The sequence below is a fragment of the Pinus tabuliformis genome, chromosome 2_2, assembly GCF_031772625.1.
Source record: "Pinus tabuliformis cultivar Carrire ecotype Pingquan chromosome 2_2, CPIR1, whole genome shotgun sequence".
In the NCBI taxonomy this organism is placed as follows: Eukaryota; Viridiplantae; Streptophyta; class Pinopsida; order Pinales; family Pinaceae; genus Pinus; species Pinus tabuliformis.
In genome coordinates this window covers 796,934,732-796,952,937 of record NC_142300.1, presented here as the reverse complement: position 1 = coordinate 796,952,937, position 18,206 = coordinate 796,934,732, and positions in this window count along the sequence as shown.

Here is an 18,206-nt window from a genome sequence, read left to right as displayed (position 1 = left end):
GGGTGCATTTAGGCTAGCAGACCCTTTTCTTTCTTTTTTTTGAAAAGGAAACTATCAAATTCTAACCTTATAACATCCAAGGGTTCAGATTAACTTCGTGAGCTCCATATTATTCTCTACCTAACTATTGATCTGCCAAGATTAAACAGTTTGGCTAGATATTTATTCTCTAACTATAAACATGAAATTTAAAGCATGAACTAGTCAAGATTAAACTATTTGACTATCATGGGTTGTGGAATTTATGACAAGCTGCACACAACCATTATTTTGCATAATAAAGTAAAAAGTAGTGGCACTTGGACTTGCACACTTTCATGATCTATTTTCTGCTTTTTTATTTTCTCTCTAACCTAACATTTTATTTTTTCCTTCATTTTTTAGGTCATCTATTCTAACATTTTCTTTGATATGGACATATTTATCAAAATATTTCATAACATTTTTATTCAGTATTCTTTTTGTCCATATCCTAGCTTAACATTTTTTGAAAAATATTTTCATTTTTTGGACTAATTTATTCTAACTTATGAAAACCAAAAAATTATACAACACCCTGCAACCTTGGAGGTGTGAACCTCTCTAATTAGCTGCAAATGCTCACCTTTAGGAACACATAGCTTATCTAGCTTGTAGAGTAACTCATTCTGAAGACGGTAGTCAACGGTGTTGTCATCATTGTGCACATGACTCTGACTCTGCAAATGTTGATACACCTCCTTGAACTCCTCATCTTCTGAATATACCTATTTGTGTGCATCATGGGTGAATGGCTCCATGTGCATAAGAGTCCCCAAATATGTAAACTTTGATGTGGATGGATTCGAAAGAATATCGACCAACTTGATTGTGTTTCCCTTCTTATACTTGATCACCAAATGAAACCGTTGTAAAAACCCCCACCATTTGTAATGCCTGATCTGATGTAGGTTACTTTGGGCCTGCAAGTACTATAATGGATGGTGATCTGTGTGGATTACTATCTCCTTTCCCATCAGATAGTGTTTCCACTTATTCACAACTTGCTCCATGGCATAGAGATCCTTATCATAAGTAGGGTAGTTAAGAATTACCGCATGAAATACTTCATAATGGTAGCAAACAGGCCTTCCTCCTCGCATCAAGGAAACTCCCATAGCATACCCACTTGCATTTGTCTCCACTTCAAAGGGTCACTGCAAGTTTGGTAATTCCAAAACTGGTGCTTGATTGATCTTATTCTTTAGCTGCTCGAAAGCCTTTTTCTGACCTTTTCCCCACTGGAAACTCTTGCCACTTGTTGTTAAGGCATGGAGCGGTGCTGCTACCACTAAAAATGAGAATATGAATTTCCTTAGGTACTATGATTCCGCAATGAAACTCCTAACCTTAGAAACATTAGTAGTCACCAACCATTTCATGATGTCCACCATCTTGGAAGGATCTATCTTCAGTTCTCCTCCACCGATCACACACCCCAAAAGCCCCGAGTGTTGTGCAAACTCACACTTATTGAGATTTTCTAGTAGTTGGGGCTTCTTTAATGTTTCTAGCACCTGCGTCAATGTGAAATATACTCCTCCTAGGTAGAACTATATACTAGTATATCATCCAAATAGACAATAACAAATGAATATATAAAGGGCGCAGTATATCACTCAACAATCTCATAAACATAGTTGGTGCATTACATAGGCCAAATGGAATAACTAACCACTCATACGAACCTTGCTTGGTTTTGAAGATGGTATTCCATGTATCTTCTTCTTTGACTCAAACTTGGTGATATCCAGACTTCAAGTCCAGCTTGGTAAAATAATTTCCTTGTTGAACTGATCTATCAAATCATCTATCTTGGGCAGGGGGTATCTGTTCTTGAGCGTGATTTTATTCAATGCCCTATAATATATACACATCCGCCAAGTCCCATCCTTATTTGGCACGATGATGATGTGTGCCCCACATGGTGATGTACTCGCTCGAACGACACCCTGTTCTAGTAGCTGTCACAACTATTTCTTCACCTCAATTGCTTCTATAATAGATTTCATGTACAACCCAATATTTGGCAATTGGGAATCTGGAAATAGTTGGATCTCATGCTCCACTTCTCTTTTAAGTGGTAACCCTTTAGGCTCTCAGAACACATCCTTGTATGCCTTTAAAAAATCCTCCAAATGTTGTTTATGTTTTTTAGTACACCCCTTTAAGGATGCCTTGCTTCTTTTTTAATCCTCTTCCGACTGACTTTCTCTTAAAAATAATAAAACATACTTCTTACTGGAACTGATCAATTTCTTGGCTTGGTTGGCACTTACCAGTGAAATTTTTGACTTACCTTTGTGCGTGTTAATTATGAATGATTTTACATCCTTGATGAGCCAATACTTTTTGGCTCTCCTCATGAATATTTCATCTCGCATTTACATGTATAGACTCCCAAACACGACTCCATGTGCATCAAGGGGAACCACATCTAGATCTACTTCATCAATAAAGTCATCACTGATAGAAAATCTAATTTTGTATTGTTTTGTTACCTTCAACTTTGCATCCTTATTTACCCATCCCAGTGGATATGGGTTTGGATGGTTACAAACTTCCAACCCCAATTTCTTGACCAACTCTGCTGAAATGAGATTTTCCTGTGATCCTAAGTCAAACAGAACATCAATATTTGTCTTCTTAACCTGTATCTTTATATGGAAGAGTTTTTCCTTTTCTTTGTCTTCTTGTTGCTGAAGGCTACTCAAATTCACCTCCTTCTACATTGATGTACAAATGATATTCTCATACATGTCTGAGCTACTTTCAACTTGGTTGCTCGAATCAGTGACCATGAGATTCTTCTTCTTATTATATTTCTTCTTGTTCTTTGGATTTAGCTCTAGATGCAACTTCCAACACTTATCCTCTATATGGCCATCAATGTTGCAGTGGTTGCGAGGATATTTTCATTGGTACACTGTGGCTACCATATTTTTATCCTTTCCCCCTTTTTTCTTCTTCTTCCCCTCCTTAGAAGCTTCATGTTGCTCCTTCTTCTTCAATCCACTTGGTTGCACTCTTTTCAAGCCTATGTTCTCTAAGTACTATGCCTATACACAAGACTCGTCCACCGATTTGGGCTTGAACAATATCAGTTACTCACAAAAATGGCAATGAAAACCCCCCAAAACCCCCCCAATACTTGAGGAGTACATCTGGGTTCTTCGGAAATATACCCATCATTATAGCCATCTTTCTGAATTTTGTGTTGTACTCCTTCATGCTTTGGCTTGACTTTTTCCTAAAGTAATGCCACCTGATCCACTGGTCCTCATGTAGCCAACCGGATAAAATTATGAGTTAATGAGGGTTTTTAAATCCTCCCACTTAGTCACTAGAGGTTCTCCCTCCAACCTCAAGGTTTTCGTGTGGCTCTCCCACCAAGTCAGTGCATGTCCCTCTAATTTCAGCATCACGAATGAGATTTTTTTCCCTTCCTCAATTTGATGGATGCTGAAATAAACTTCTAGTTGTTGCAACTAGTGGTTTAGCTTCAAAGCATCAATCGTGTTGCAGTACAGCTTGATATCCAATTTTGCTTCCATTTTAAATAGGGATTGATTCATGACATTTGAGTTAGGTTGATATTTGCAGGGTTCTTTCTTTGGCTGGTTCTTTATGTCTTCCCGATCTCCCGAACCCCTTTATGATTTTTCCTTTACATTCAAAGCCCCATCTTCTCTAAATATCCTCAACTTATTGCTTAGGGATACCATGTGGAGGTTTACATTGCATTTTATATCTCCGACTTATTGTCCAAGCCACAAAACCTCACATTTTCATGTTCATGAGGTTCATTTACGAATTTGTCACCCATGATTAGGGTTTTACGATTTTTGGCCTCGCCATTCTACATCCCTGTAATATCCACAAAATACCCAAAGAAACCTACTCTAATACAAAATGATCCATAAACTGTTGTGGATATTCCACTAGACATTTCGTCGCAACATATCTAATAATATTATATTAAAACTCTGAAAATTCTACACTATCACAGTTTATTAAACTTTAAGATATGTGATTTAAATGTAATTAGTGCATGCATGTGAATGGAAATTATGCAGAAAAGTAAAGAATGATAAAACAAGAACACACAAGACACAAGATATTTTCTCTGGGAAACCCTTTTGGAAGAAAACCAAGCTGGAAGGTGAGGCCGCTTCACTCTCTTTCTCTGTCTAGAAATATGGCTGCATGTATAAATAAGTAATGCTTGTGGCCCTTGGACTGCTAGAGTTCGCAGATCATCTCAGTTTTTTCTACCTCCTATCTCTCTAGGCTATCTTTTCTCAACTATGGAACAAGATTCTCTCGAAAGAATGGAATGCCTCTTCCTCCTAGTGGCCTAGTTATAACACAACCCGATAGCCTACTAGTGGTTAAGTTTGATGACATCAACGCTTAACTAGAGTTACAAAATAGAATCTTCTAGAGTCTTTTACATCAAAAACATGTGGCTAGCCCATTTCCCATCAATAGCGGGTGCTAATGCAGCCTCCTCCCAAACTATAGGTGTGAAAACAAGAAGGTCAACTTTTGCATACAGACTCCGATTGACATGCTTCTTGCATTGTTCAAAAGGTATATATGTGTGGAATAGTATGAAAAGTTGGCATAATAAATCAACAAAGTATTACCCACAAAAAAACTGTTTTATTCCTCATTACGTTCCTGAAAGGTTTCAAAATCCATTTCACCAAACTGGGTTCTGCCGATAAAAACGGCCCAGTGAGCTGATTCATCCACATTTTCCACTCCAAGTGCATCGATCTAGATGAAAAACAATATAATGATTCAATTCGGATCAATATGTATCAATTAGAGTGGTGATCCCTTAATTCAGTTTAGTGACTTAATCTTTCACCAACTACTATGCAATTGAAGTCCAAATGATAATATATGTTTCATTTTCACAATGTATAATTCATATGTGATGGTTATAAACAAGTAAGGTGTCATTTCACCATGATATTTGAATATTAATTCACTTTTGCCACACCTTGACAACATGTAGACTCACGCATTGTATCATTCTATTGTGTTGTTCTGACTATTAATTCATTCTAACACTAGGCATACATTTCTTATGGTAGATGGGTTGTCTTTAAATTAACAACCCTTATTTCATAAATAGGAAAAATGTAAAGTTATAATTGTGTATTGATCGACAAGACTTGGTCGCATTTGGCTATTGATCTTACAATTAAGCATTTATTTTATGTGTTATGAGGGATTAAGTTTCCTTCCTGGTAGGGTTCCCATTCATATTCTACACTTGCATTTGCAACGAAAGGGTATAAACATATATTATTAGTGTAGTCTGTTATCATTAACTAAACTAATTTGTTGGACATGTTAGCTCGGTAAATTATACTACTAGACTGAGCCCTTACAAGAGCACTAGTGTTATGATATTACCAATGACCTGTGATAGTCTCATGATTAATTTAAAATGTACTCAGCTAGATTTGATTTTGGAAAAAAAAAATTGACTCAAATTTCCGGTATAGAATGCAATGGTTGGAAAAGTGTAATCCTACTCATATTGGAGTAGATATTGTATAATATAGCCTTATTTATATGTTATGCCTCTATTGTTCATTCCAACAACTTTCATATTTGTTTTACAAAAGGTGTAAAAGGTCACTAAGTATAGTTGCAAGCATTATTTCCTATATTGTTCAATTTTGGTCTATGACCAACCTTGCCAACCCATGAAGCAATTCGTGATTATACTGCTGGAATTGTCTCATGCACACTTCTCATCAGGAGTATGACACCTTACTAAATTAGTTACACTACTCTGACTTAACACTTCCATCTAAAATTATGACAAAAATGTAAAGGAATTCTGTGGAAAAGTAGAACTAAAATTTTAGCCTTAGCTAAAAAAACTAGTATTGCAAAAAAGCAGCATTATCATCGTCAAAATTGTACAATGCTCTGCCATATGCAAACAAAAGTCATATGAAATTGAGAACAAATATTTCTTGGACTGCCACAGTGATCCATGTTTCATAAATAGAGGGACCCTCACATTGATATAACTACCAATAGGATTTACTTAACGACTATGGAGAAAATTTAAAATATTGAGAATAACACATTGTTGTACAAATACACTTCCATCTACATTTTGATGTTGTTTTTGTAACCTATTTCTTCATCATGGATGATTGTGAGGTACAAGATCGTAGTAGCATTCCCTACTATTTGTAGCTACCATTGAAAGGACTCATGAGAACGCATCTATGCTTGGTTGTATAAACACAAGATCATTTCTTGATACATATGCATTTCATAATATTTATTTTTAGACATTTGGGACAACAAAGGGAAGATTGACTAAACTTTAATTTACAACCTCGTCCACTAAGCATAAAGCATCAATGCCTCATTATCAAATTAATATTTGATATAAAGTTTGTTTTAAATCTGCAAGTCATCTAAGAAAATCTTTCTCAATTTATAAATCTTAATTATGTGCTCTATCTTGGAATTCTTCTTGAATTTACATGTTGATTCTTCTACTGTAATGTGCAATTAAATTTGTACAAGGGTTATGTTACATATGCCCATCCTAGTTCAAACATTGTTGAGTATCTTAATGACTAGGATTGCTCAAATACACCTATAGTACCTAACATACATATATGTGCAAAGTCACAGGATTTCATAGTTGTAGGCATTGTTATTAGTTGAAGAAGTGGAAAAACGAATGTCAACCAGTAGTGTCTTGTTGATGCCTCAGTATAACAACATATAATATTCCTTGAAATTGTCCTGATGTCTAAGATATCAAGCCTCGTGTCTTAAGTTTGGACCAACAGTACCAAGATAGTGAATTGACATATCAAAAAACTCATAGATTTCATTGCTCCAAGAAGATGATATAATTTAGCACTACGAGATGAGGAAAAGTGTAATGCTTACATTTAAGTGGTCCTATCAGTCTCTTTTGTTCATAAAAACCTTAGTTAATGAAGGAAAACTATTGCTCACATTGGATAAACTATCATGCACTTTAGTATATAGTTCATGTGTGGAAGTCATGACAAAGTGGTGGTATCTCTCCGCAATGATGGTCCACTGGTTGAGTGGGGAGGCTTGGTACCATGGTCTTATTTTCCAATTCCAGGTAGGACTATGTATGCCTAAGAGCTACTCCAAGCGTGATTTCTTCAGTTGGAAAAAAAATTTAAAATAAAATAAAATAAAATAAAAACCAAAAAATTCCCATGGGGGTGTGTTACAGAATATCTTTATTTGGAACAAAATCCAGTGCCCATTTTGTAAATTCGCATTTCTAGCCAAAAAAATATGGTGCATTTAGAAAAATTACATATTTATCTTCCTTAAATTCAAACAGAAAGGAAAAAAACCCATTCTCGCACACGTAAGTTCCAATATTTCCTTTTATCAATGGCTTCCAAATTTTCTCCATCCATAACTCCATGGACCTTGGTGACGACCACATTCCTGTGAACTCCCCAATTAAAGTTCAATCTGAAAATGCCAAGGTAGTTCTTTGAAACCAGGATGGAAGAGCCACTAATGGGATAATCTCCGCCTTCTTCACAAATTTTTATTTTGTTTCTATCAGGCCAGGTAGTAACTCCATAAAGAAAAAATGATTCGTGTGTTTCATTCCATCAGGGAGGTCTTCATTATATACATGAGGGAGAGACTGTTCAGTTCATCTCCCAATGACTATTCATATTTCTAATTTATCTATTTACATAAATTCACCCAATCATAAGGATTAGGTGTCAACATTCCCCCCCTTAATCTGAAGGGATGTTGGTGAGTCCAAGCATCATTCTGAATCGTTCAAGATTTTCTCTTCCAAGTGCTTTGGTGAAGATGTCTGCAATTTTCTCATTTGTGGAACAATGATAGAGATGGATTGTTTTGGCCTCAACATGATGTCGAATCAGATGATATTTAGTATTGATGTGCTTTGTTTGATCATGGAATTTTGGGTTCTTGGCCAACTTTATTGCAAAGGTATTGTCAATCATGAGTGGAGTTGATTGCACTTGTTTTTTTTTTTTTTTTTTTTTTTTTTTTCACTGTTGGTTCACGGATCCATGGTCAGTGGTCCGCTACGTCCAGGATCCAAATTCTCTAGAGTGGACCCCACCCGAAGGGGGTCACACCCCTCGGCCATCACAGACCTAACCCCAAGGGCTTTCGGGTTTCGACCCTGTGACCTCCCATTGGCGAGGTCCCGGCTTGACCGATTGAGCTAACCCTTGGGGCTAGATTGCACTTGTTTTACCTACAAATCTTCAAGAATTTTCCTGAGCCACACAATTTCTTTTGTTGCTTCAGCTGCTGCCACGTATTCTGCTTTTGTTGTGGAATCTGCTGGAACTGGTTGTTTGTGTGATCTCCAGGAGATAGCTCTTGATCCAAGACTCATAGCATATCCTGAAGTTGATACCCTAGTTTCTTTGTCTCCATCGAAGTCTGAATCAAAGTATCCAATCAAGCTAAAGTCATCCACCTGTGTATACTTGATTCCAAAGTCTTGAGTTCCCTTCAAGTACCTTAGAATTATTTTTGCAACAGACCAATGTCCCTCACAAGGCTTTTTCATAAACCTGGAGAGGATTCCAACAGCAAACGAAATGTCTGGTCTAGTAGTAGTTAGGTAGTTGAGACTTCCTACAAGCTGTCTATACTTTGTCGCATCCTCAAATTATTTTCCTTCAATAGATGTGAGCTTTAAGCTTTGTTCCATTGGAGTAGTAAGAGGATCGCACTCTGTCATGCCAAACCTACTGAATAGATCTCCAATGTATTTCTTTTGAGAAAGAAACATGGACTTTGGATGTTGGATTACTTCAATGCCAGGATAGTAATGAACATAGCCCAAATCAGTCATTTCAAAACTTTTCCCCAATTCCTTCTTTATGGATGCAATGTAGCTTTCATTGTTCCTTGTCATCAAAATATCATCTACATATACCACAAGATATACAAATGTTTTTCCAACTTTCTTGATAAATAAAGTTGCATCATCAAGATCAAAATGTTTGAAATTGAGTTTCAGAAGGTTCTCAGTTAGTTTTTCATACCAAGCTCGCGGTGCTTGTTTGAGGCCATACAAGGACTTCAAAAGTTTGCATACTTTATGTTCATGTCCTTTCACAGCAAATCCTTCTGGCTGGGACATAAAAACATTCTCTTTTAGATCTCCATTCATGAAAGTAGTTTTTACATCCATTTAATGGACTTTCCAACTGTTTTGAGCTGCTAGTGCAAAGAGTGTTGGATGGTAGCCCATTTTACTGTGGGGGAAAAAGTATCCTCATAATCGACCCCTTCCTTCTGTGCAAAATCGTTTTCCACAAGCCTAGCTTTGTGCTTGTCAAGTGAGCCATCAACTTTATACTTGTTCTTGTAGACCCACTTGCAGCCAATTAGTTTGGTTCCTAATGGAGGATCAACCAGCTTCCAAGTGTCATTCTTTAAGAGGGCATCATACTCCTTTTTCATTGCTTCTTTCCATTCATCATGAGAAGCAACTTCTTTGAAGGAAGTTGGTTCAAAATCTGTAGACAAGTTCAATTCACAATCATAAGAAACATCCATATCAACAGGTGAATTAGTGTCATCTATGTCACCTCCATTTTGCCGATTTGAATTTCTGGTTCCTGTCTTTCCAACTTCATCAGGATGAACACTTTCAAGTGTATTTGTCAGCCACTTTGGGAGACCTTTCTCAGATGGTCTAGGCTGCTCCATTGATTGTTGGGACTGAATCAAGATTGAGTCTCCAAATTCTATTAATCACATCACTTAAAGCATCATCTGTTGTTGGAGTTTCATGTGGGGGAGAATGTTCCTCAGAAGAAGATTCCACATGTTGATCTAGTATAGGAATCCCCCCTTCAAGATGTGGAATCTGATTATCAAATTCTTGAAATTATTTTTATTTTGCGAATCTATCCAAGCGATCAAGTTGCCGCTCAACAACATTGTCAATTTTGGATGATTCAAGAAAAAGTACATCTCTAGATACAACAAACTTCTTATTTACTTCATCATAGAGGCGGTATGCTTTGGAGGTGTTTGAATACCCCAAAAATATACACTTACAACTTCTACCACCAAGTTATTTTCTATGTACCTTTGGTATCAAGGCATAACAGATGGAACCAAAGACCTTGAGATGCTTTACCGAAGGATCATGTCCATAACACATTTCATATGGAGTCTTGTTTCTTATAGCATTAGATGGACATCTATTCTTTATATATGCAGCACATAGAACAGCATCAGCCCAAAACATTATCTTTACATTTTTGAAGAAGAGCATGGATCGTACCATATTTAAGATTGTCCTATTCATTATTTTAGCTACACCATTCTGTTGGGGATTATAAGGCACAGTTGTTTGATGTTTGATCCCATGCTGGCAAAGATAGTTTTCAAATTCATTTGATGTGTATTCTTTTCCATTATCAGTGTGGATAGACCCAATATGAGATTGTGCATCATTTTCAATCCATTTATGAAAATTCTTGAATGTTTGAAAAGCATCAAACATTGTTCTTCAATAAATAAACCCAACACATTCTGGTGTAGTCATCAAGAAATGTCATGATATATTTATTTCCATTTGCAAAAGGAATAGGCATTGAACCACATAAATCTGAATGAATGAGTTCAATTTTTCTATGTGTTTTTGAATGTGAATCATGAAAGCATTGTTTGTTATGCTCTCCTAGAATGCAAGCATCACTTGCTTAAGTTTCCTAGGAATTGTAGGCAAACCAGCAACACCATTTTTCTTCAACAAGCGGATGTTGTCATAGTTCAAATGTCCAAATCTAGCATGCCATAATAAAATTGATAGAAGTGTACCTTCTTCATGATAAGAATTGTATGAGAAATGTTGTGCACGAGCAGAGGTTCCTTGCAGCTTGAGAAGCCTTTCTTCTTCTATTCCCCTCATGACAAGTGAGTGGTCAAATGCTTTTATTACCTCAAGCTTGCCATCAAACATATGAATGGAGTGACCTTGCTGGCGGATGTGGACCAAGGACAACAAGTTTCTCTTGAGTTGTGGGAGATATAGAACGTGATGTAGAATAAAGTCTGGAAGACCAGACAGTTTAAGCCTGATTGTGCCAAGCTCTGATGGCTTGATTTTTGATTGGTTTGCAAAGTATACTGCTCCATCAACATTGTCAATAAAATCTTCAAAAAAATATTTTCTATGAGTCATGTGGCAGGTTTCTCATGAATCAAGCAACCAATCATTTTTCTAAGAAGAAAGTGAAGCATTAAACAAATCTTCATTTACTCCAATGTTACATTGTGCCACAACATAGTGAGCGGATTCAGGTGCTTTACCTTTGTCTGTATCATCAGTTTTACCTTTTTTTTGGTTTCTTTTCTGCTCAATTTTGTCCCATGGTAGCTTGCATGTAGAGTCATCATGTGATCCATTTCTTTTGCAACGAATGTAGTGCAAATCTGCCTCTTTTCCTTGTGAATGTCTGCCCCCCTGCCTCTGAAATATCTTCCTCTTCCTCTTCGACCTCCTCTTCCTCTTGAAGAATCTTGAGTAGGATGCTTTTCTTTATGAGCAAGGCACACAACGTATTCAAAAGATTCAGTGGCTATCTTCTTTCCAAAAGCTTTCTCTCTTTCAGCAAACTTTTTCACAAGAGAGTCAGAGGTTATATCTTTGAGATTTCCATTTGCTTGCAATGACTCAAGATAATTGGAGTAAGTATGATAAAGTGACTTGAGAAAAGCAATAAGAGGAATATCCAATTCACCCTTAGTGGATTTGATATCATGCATTATAGACTTTACTTCAAATGCAAGGGCAAGAGGATCATTATTTTGCAGTTCAAGAGTGAAGAGTTTAATCATGAGTTGAACAACTTCAAGTGTAGAATGTGATTCATAGAGTTCTTTCAGCTTTTTTAAGGCTTCAAAGGCAATTGAATATGACGAAATATGGCAACTCACCTCTTCATTTACGGATGTTGCAATTAATGCATAAGCATTGATGTTCTTGTTTTCCCAAATGACGAGCTCTTTGTCTGAGGTAGGTTGTACTGGTTCCTTGTCTCCGTCTCCGACACACACTCATTTCCACAACTCATTGAAAATGAGGGTGTGTTTTATCATTCGGGACCATTCAGGATAGTTCTCCTTGCCAGTGAGAACTATTCCCTCCGTGGATATGATTGAATGCATACTGTAGAAAAAAAAAAGAACTTCTACTGCAAAACTTTTACTCTTAATAGAAAATATAGTTCTGATGTGACTGGACAACAAACTCAAATTGATAGCAAATGTCAATACCCCAGAGATATATATCGGCCGCACTATTCAAAATATAAATGTGTTTCTTCTTCCTTTTTATTTTTTGGACGAACACTAGATTTCATTTTTTTTTTTTACTTCAGGTATCAACAAGACATCCATAGGAAGAGCTACAAACATATGCAAACATTACAGTATTGCCCAGGTGTATGTCCTAGCAATATTGAAGTGTCTTGCAGGTGCAAATGTTTTAATTTAAGAGCCCTATGGCGAAATGCCACAACCCAATTTTAATTTCAAAATGAAGAGCGAAACTCGATTATAACCCAACGTTGAGATCTTTAAGAAATTCCATTTCTTCAAATATTGTCCGTCAAGCAAAGAGACTACAATCTCCACAAGTAATCGAGCCTCCGTTGATGTGTCGTTGGTTCTATAGACACCACAGAGATAGTGAGCACCTGCAATCAGATTCGAAATGGATAATGGTATAATACAGGATGGAGATGGAGAGCTGCAGAAATGCAAAGAAGTGGTGCATTGCATTACGCTGTATGAGATCGATGTCATCAATAGCAGGACGCAAGGGTTTCTGGCCTTCTTTACATGAGACAAGGAGAAATACGGGATGGAGATGGTGTCAAGTCACAACGGATATCGAATATAATACAAAAGCGTTATTTCAACATATTAGACTGTGGACGGAGAGCTCCTCTGATACCCAACAACATTTGCTGCGCAATGTGAATACCAAGAAGGCCAACGAAACAGAGTACCTTAATGAATACATGTGACACCATTTTGAAGCAAAATCACAGGCCCTTCAAAAAAATTTAATGCACAGCACTTCGCCCAGCTTACTGCCACCAAGGTATTCGCTAAAGGAATGTCAGGACAACACTTTTATTCCATGAAAGGATCATTTCAAGCACAGTCATTGTATGGACAGTCCTGCATGGAGGCACCACAGTCATTAGATAAGGGAGGGGCAGTATGGACAATGCCTTTATGAAATGTTTATGGACAGTCCAGAGAGCGTAGGTAAAGCAGTGTTTAGACCTGGCAGCGACAGTGGAGGGGGCAGGTCTAAATATATGGAATATGGCAGACAGAGGGCACAGGCAGTGTCAGGAGCAGCTAATTATATGGAGGAGCAGTGTAGCTATATGGAGAGTAGACAAGGGAGTTACAAGGGACATAAGAGCTAAAAAGGAGCTGGCTCTGATACCATGTCAGGCTAGGCAGTAACTCCATAAGGCAAAAATGATTCATGTGTTTCATTCCATCAGGTAGGTCTTCATTATATACATGAGGGAGAGACTTTTCAGTTCATCTCCCGATGACTGTTCATATTTCTAATTTATCTATTTACATAAATTCACCCAATCACAAGGATTAGGTGTCAACAGTTTCCTTAGATCTGGGTTTTTCAGAGAGTGAAACTATGAGAGCCTGGAAGGCCGCAACTTCATCCTGTAGAGGGGAGACAACCCCCTCCAGAACAACAATCTCAAAAACAAATCTATGGTTTCAATCTCATGACCTTATTCCCAAATTTTGCTAAACCGAGATCGGCCATGAACAAAATGATGGGTCCGCGGGAAGAGAGGAGAGATTCAATTTTAGTTACGACTTCTACTATCAGAGATCCTGGGTGATTGTTGCAAATGTGAACCTTGATGAGCTCCAAGTAATGGCGGCTTTTGCGACCACAGATCCTAGTCGATTGCCACAAATGTAAATCTCAATGAACTCATGCAAGAAAATTTCCTCTGTTATGATTGTCTTCATCAATGGATTCCGCAACAGCTAAGCAAACCCTAGCCATCGAGAGAAATACACAAAAGAGTGATTCTCCATTTGATCATTTTACCATTAAGGAATTTAGACTTCTGTGATCCATAACATTGTTTAGTAATCTTCGGCAAAATCACATAATCAATCTTTTGTCGACGCGTTTCGAACCAACCAGTGTGGTTCATCGTCAGGACAAGTTGAAGAACTAATCTGGCCTAGCTTGATTAAATAGAGTGTGGAGAGACTCCAACGGCTATATAGCAACGGCTAATTTTGACCTGATGATCAAATTCAAACTAATAATTTTATTATTAATAGAGACATATTATTAATAGTTAATTGAATAATACAATAAATTTATTGTTTTAAATATAATGGTCATTAAATCTACATATTTATTAAAAACCTATATTTATTATTATTCCTAAATTATTTAATTACAAATAAATAGTATTAAATTACTATCTGTGTATTTATTTAATAATAATTGTTTATATCTAGGGATCCAATGGTAAACTAGATATAATGGTCATTAATAAATTATGGTAAATTAATAATGGTAAACTAAATATAATGGTCATTAATCAATTATATCTTCATAAAACCTATATTTATTATTATTCCCAAATTATTTAAATACAATTAAATAGTATTAAATTACTATTGTTCTTAGAATTTAGTTACAATAGGTAATAGTTTAAATCCAATAAATCATTTTAATTTAATATTTAAATGTAAAGGCCCATTCGAAATTAAAATAATAAGTTCTATACAATAATCTATATTTTCTTAATAATTTATAGTTCTAATATGTAGAATATGGCATTAAGAACCTTCCTGATAAGATTAAAGACACGATTAGACAGGATTGCGCCGTTGCCCTGAGGAGGGCTAAGCCGCCCCGTAGCAATATTAGCAAGGCTGAGTTTGAGGCTCTGAAGACCTTGAACGAGAATAGGGACGTTGTGGTCTTAAAAGCAGATAAAGGTGGGGCTGCCGTTATCTTGGATAGAAAGGATTATAGAACTAAGATGCTTGACCATCTCTGTAATAGTGGGAGTTATAAGAAGCTTTCAAAAAATCCCCTCAAAAAGGTTTCCAGAGCGGTCGCTCTTGCGATCAAGTCGTGCAATTCCACGATTCCTCTTGCCCAGAAACTTATTGAGGGTAACCCCATCACTCCTAGGATTTATGGTCCTCCTAAAATCCATAAGGATGGGGTCCCCCTGAGACCCATTGTCAATACCATTGGTCGTCCGACTTACCTCCTGGCCAAGTTCCTCGTTGCTAAGTTGAGACCCTTGGTTGGGCAGACTGAGTCCTTTGTCAAACACTCAGCTTCTTTTATTGAGGATCTTAAGAAAATTAAACTTGAGCCCGAGGACATTCTGGTAAGTTTCGACGTGGTCTCTCTTTATACTTGTATTCCTATCAATGAGGCCATGAAGGTAATTAATAAGCTAACTGACCCGGATATGGCTAAGTTAGTTGAACTTTGCCTTACCTCCACCTTTTTCAGCTTCGAGGGAGAATTCTATGAGCAGACTTGCGGAGTTGCCATGGGCTCCCCCTTGTCCCCTGTCGTCGCTAATCTCTTCATGGAGGAGTTTGAGTCTAAGGCTTTGGCCTCCTCTCGTCTCTTACCGAAGCTTTGGAAAAGATTCGTTGATGACACTGGTGTTGCCTGGTCTCATGGTCCTGTCGAGCTGGATCATTTCTTTAGTCACCTCAATAGCCAGTCCGCCGCCATTAAATTCACGATGGAAAAAGAAGATAATGGTTGTCTTCCATTCTTAGATGTTCTCATCTCTAAGAAGGTGGATGGTTCCTTTTCTCATCAGGTGTTTAGAAAGAAGACGCATACTGAACAATACTTGCATGCGTCTTCGCATCATTTCCCCGCTCAGAAGTTAGGGGTCCTTAGCACGCTTGCCACACGTGCTGTAAGAATTTCGGATGAGGAGAGCCTGGAAGCAGAGAAGGCTCATCTCCTTGATGTCTTTGAGAAGAATGGTTATAATAGGCGCCTAGGTCAAAAAGCCTTCCTCAGGGCCAAGAAGGAGCCTTCAATCCGAAAGGTTCCTAAAGACCATATCTTGGGTGTGAACCTTCCTTACATCCAAGGGACCACAGATAGGATTGCGAGGGTTCAGAGGAAGTACGATGTGCCCGCTTCTTTTAGACTGCTCCACACTATCCGTAGCTCCCTCAGGTCTGTGAAAGACCCTATTGACCCTAAGGACATGAAGGGCGTCTATGTCATTCCTTGTTCCTGTGGGACCCCTTATATTGGTGAGACTGGTCGCTCTATCAATCAACGGATTAGCGAGCATTCGACTGACTTAAGACATGGGAGGACCAAGTCCTCAGCCCTGGCTGAGCATGCGGGGAAGACTATGCATCATGTTTGTATAGAAGATGCTCAAGTCATTGCCAAAGTTGCGCAGTTTCACCATCGCAAATTTAGAGAGGCCCTGGAGATTGAGAAAAGGCCGAACAATCTTAATAGGGATGATGGCTGGAAGATTAGCAGTTGCTGGGTCCCAGCCTTGTCTTCCTAGCCTCCTCCTTCCCCTTTGTTAAGTCTTAGGGTTTCTGTCTTCCCTCTCCTCAAGTTCTGGTTTTGGCGGGTTTGTCTTATTATTATGGAGTGCATAGGGTATTAATATGTTATTAAGTAATTTCGGGCTAATTATTGTATTAACCTTATTCCAGGGGGTATTTTAGAATTAGATTAGATTTTTTACATTGATTTTACCTTTAACTGATTTCCTTATATCGAATTAATAAAGACCCCCTTTTTTAAACCTTATAAGTAATAAGATAATTAACTAATAACATAGTTAATTTTAATAAATAAAATTTAGTAAATAATTATTGATTAATTAATGAATATAAATTATTAAATTAATCTAGTTTTACCAAATGACCCTTAGGTTTAAATGATAAACAAGAATTATTAGAAATATATGATATACCAATAACATTGAGATAATGGATATACTATTATTAATAAACATGTACTTTAATTATGGTATTTACCTAATGTAACTATATTCTAGGAATATTAATGATTTAACTAGAATACTATTTATTGTTTTTTAATAATATTAGAACTATAAATTATTAAGAAAATATAGATTATTGTATAGAACTTATTATTTTAATTTCGAATGGGCCTTTACATTTAAATATTAAATTAAAATGATTTATTGGATTTAAACTATTACCTATTGTTACTAAATTCTAAGAACAATAGTAATTTAATACTATTTAATTGTATTTAAATAATTTGGGAATAATAATAAATATAGGTTTTATGAAGATATAATTGATTAATGACCATTATATTTAGTTTACCATTATTAATTTACCATAATTTATTAATGACCATTATATCTAGTTTACCATTGGATCCCGAGATATAAACAATTATTATTAAATAAATACACAGATAGTAATTTAATACTATTTATTTGTAATTAAATAATTTAGGAATAATAATAAATATAGGTTTTTAATAAATATGTAGATTTAATAACCATTATATTTAAAACAATAAATTTATTGTATTATTCAATTAACTATTAATAATATGTCTCTATTAATAATAAAATTATTAGTTTGACTTTGATCATCAAGTCAAAATTAGTCGTTGCTATATAGCCGTTGGAGTCTATGCACACTCTATTTAATCAATCTAGGCCAGATTAGTTCTTCAACTTATCCTGACGATGAACCACACTGGTTGGTTCGAAACGGGTCGACAAAAAATTGATTATGTGATTTTGCCGAAGATTACTAAACATTTTACCATTTTTTAATATAAATTTTAAAAATATAGAATAAATTAAATTTTAATTTTAATTAATTGCCATTTAAATAATATTTTATAATAAAATATAATAAATGTACTTTTAAATATATAAATAAATTTAATGTTAAAAAATATCCTTAAAACAATTAATTCAACTTCACACTTTAAATTCGTGATTTAACATATCTTTGGACAAACTATCTTGAAAATATCTCAAAAAATTTATGTTCCTTCCCAATTTAATTAACCATTTAATACTTTAAACTAA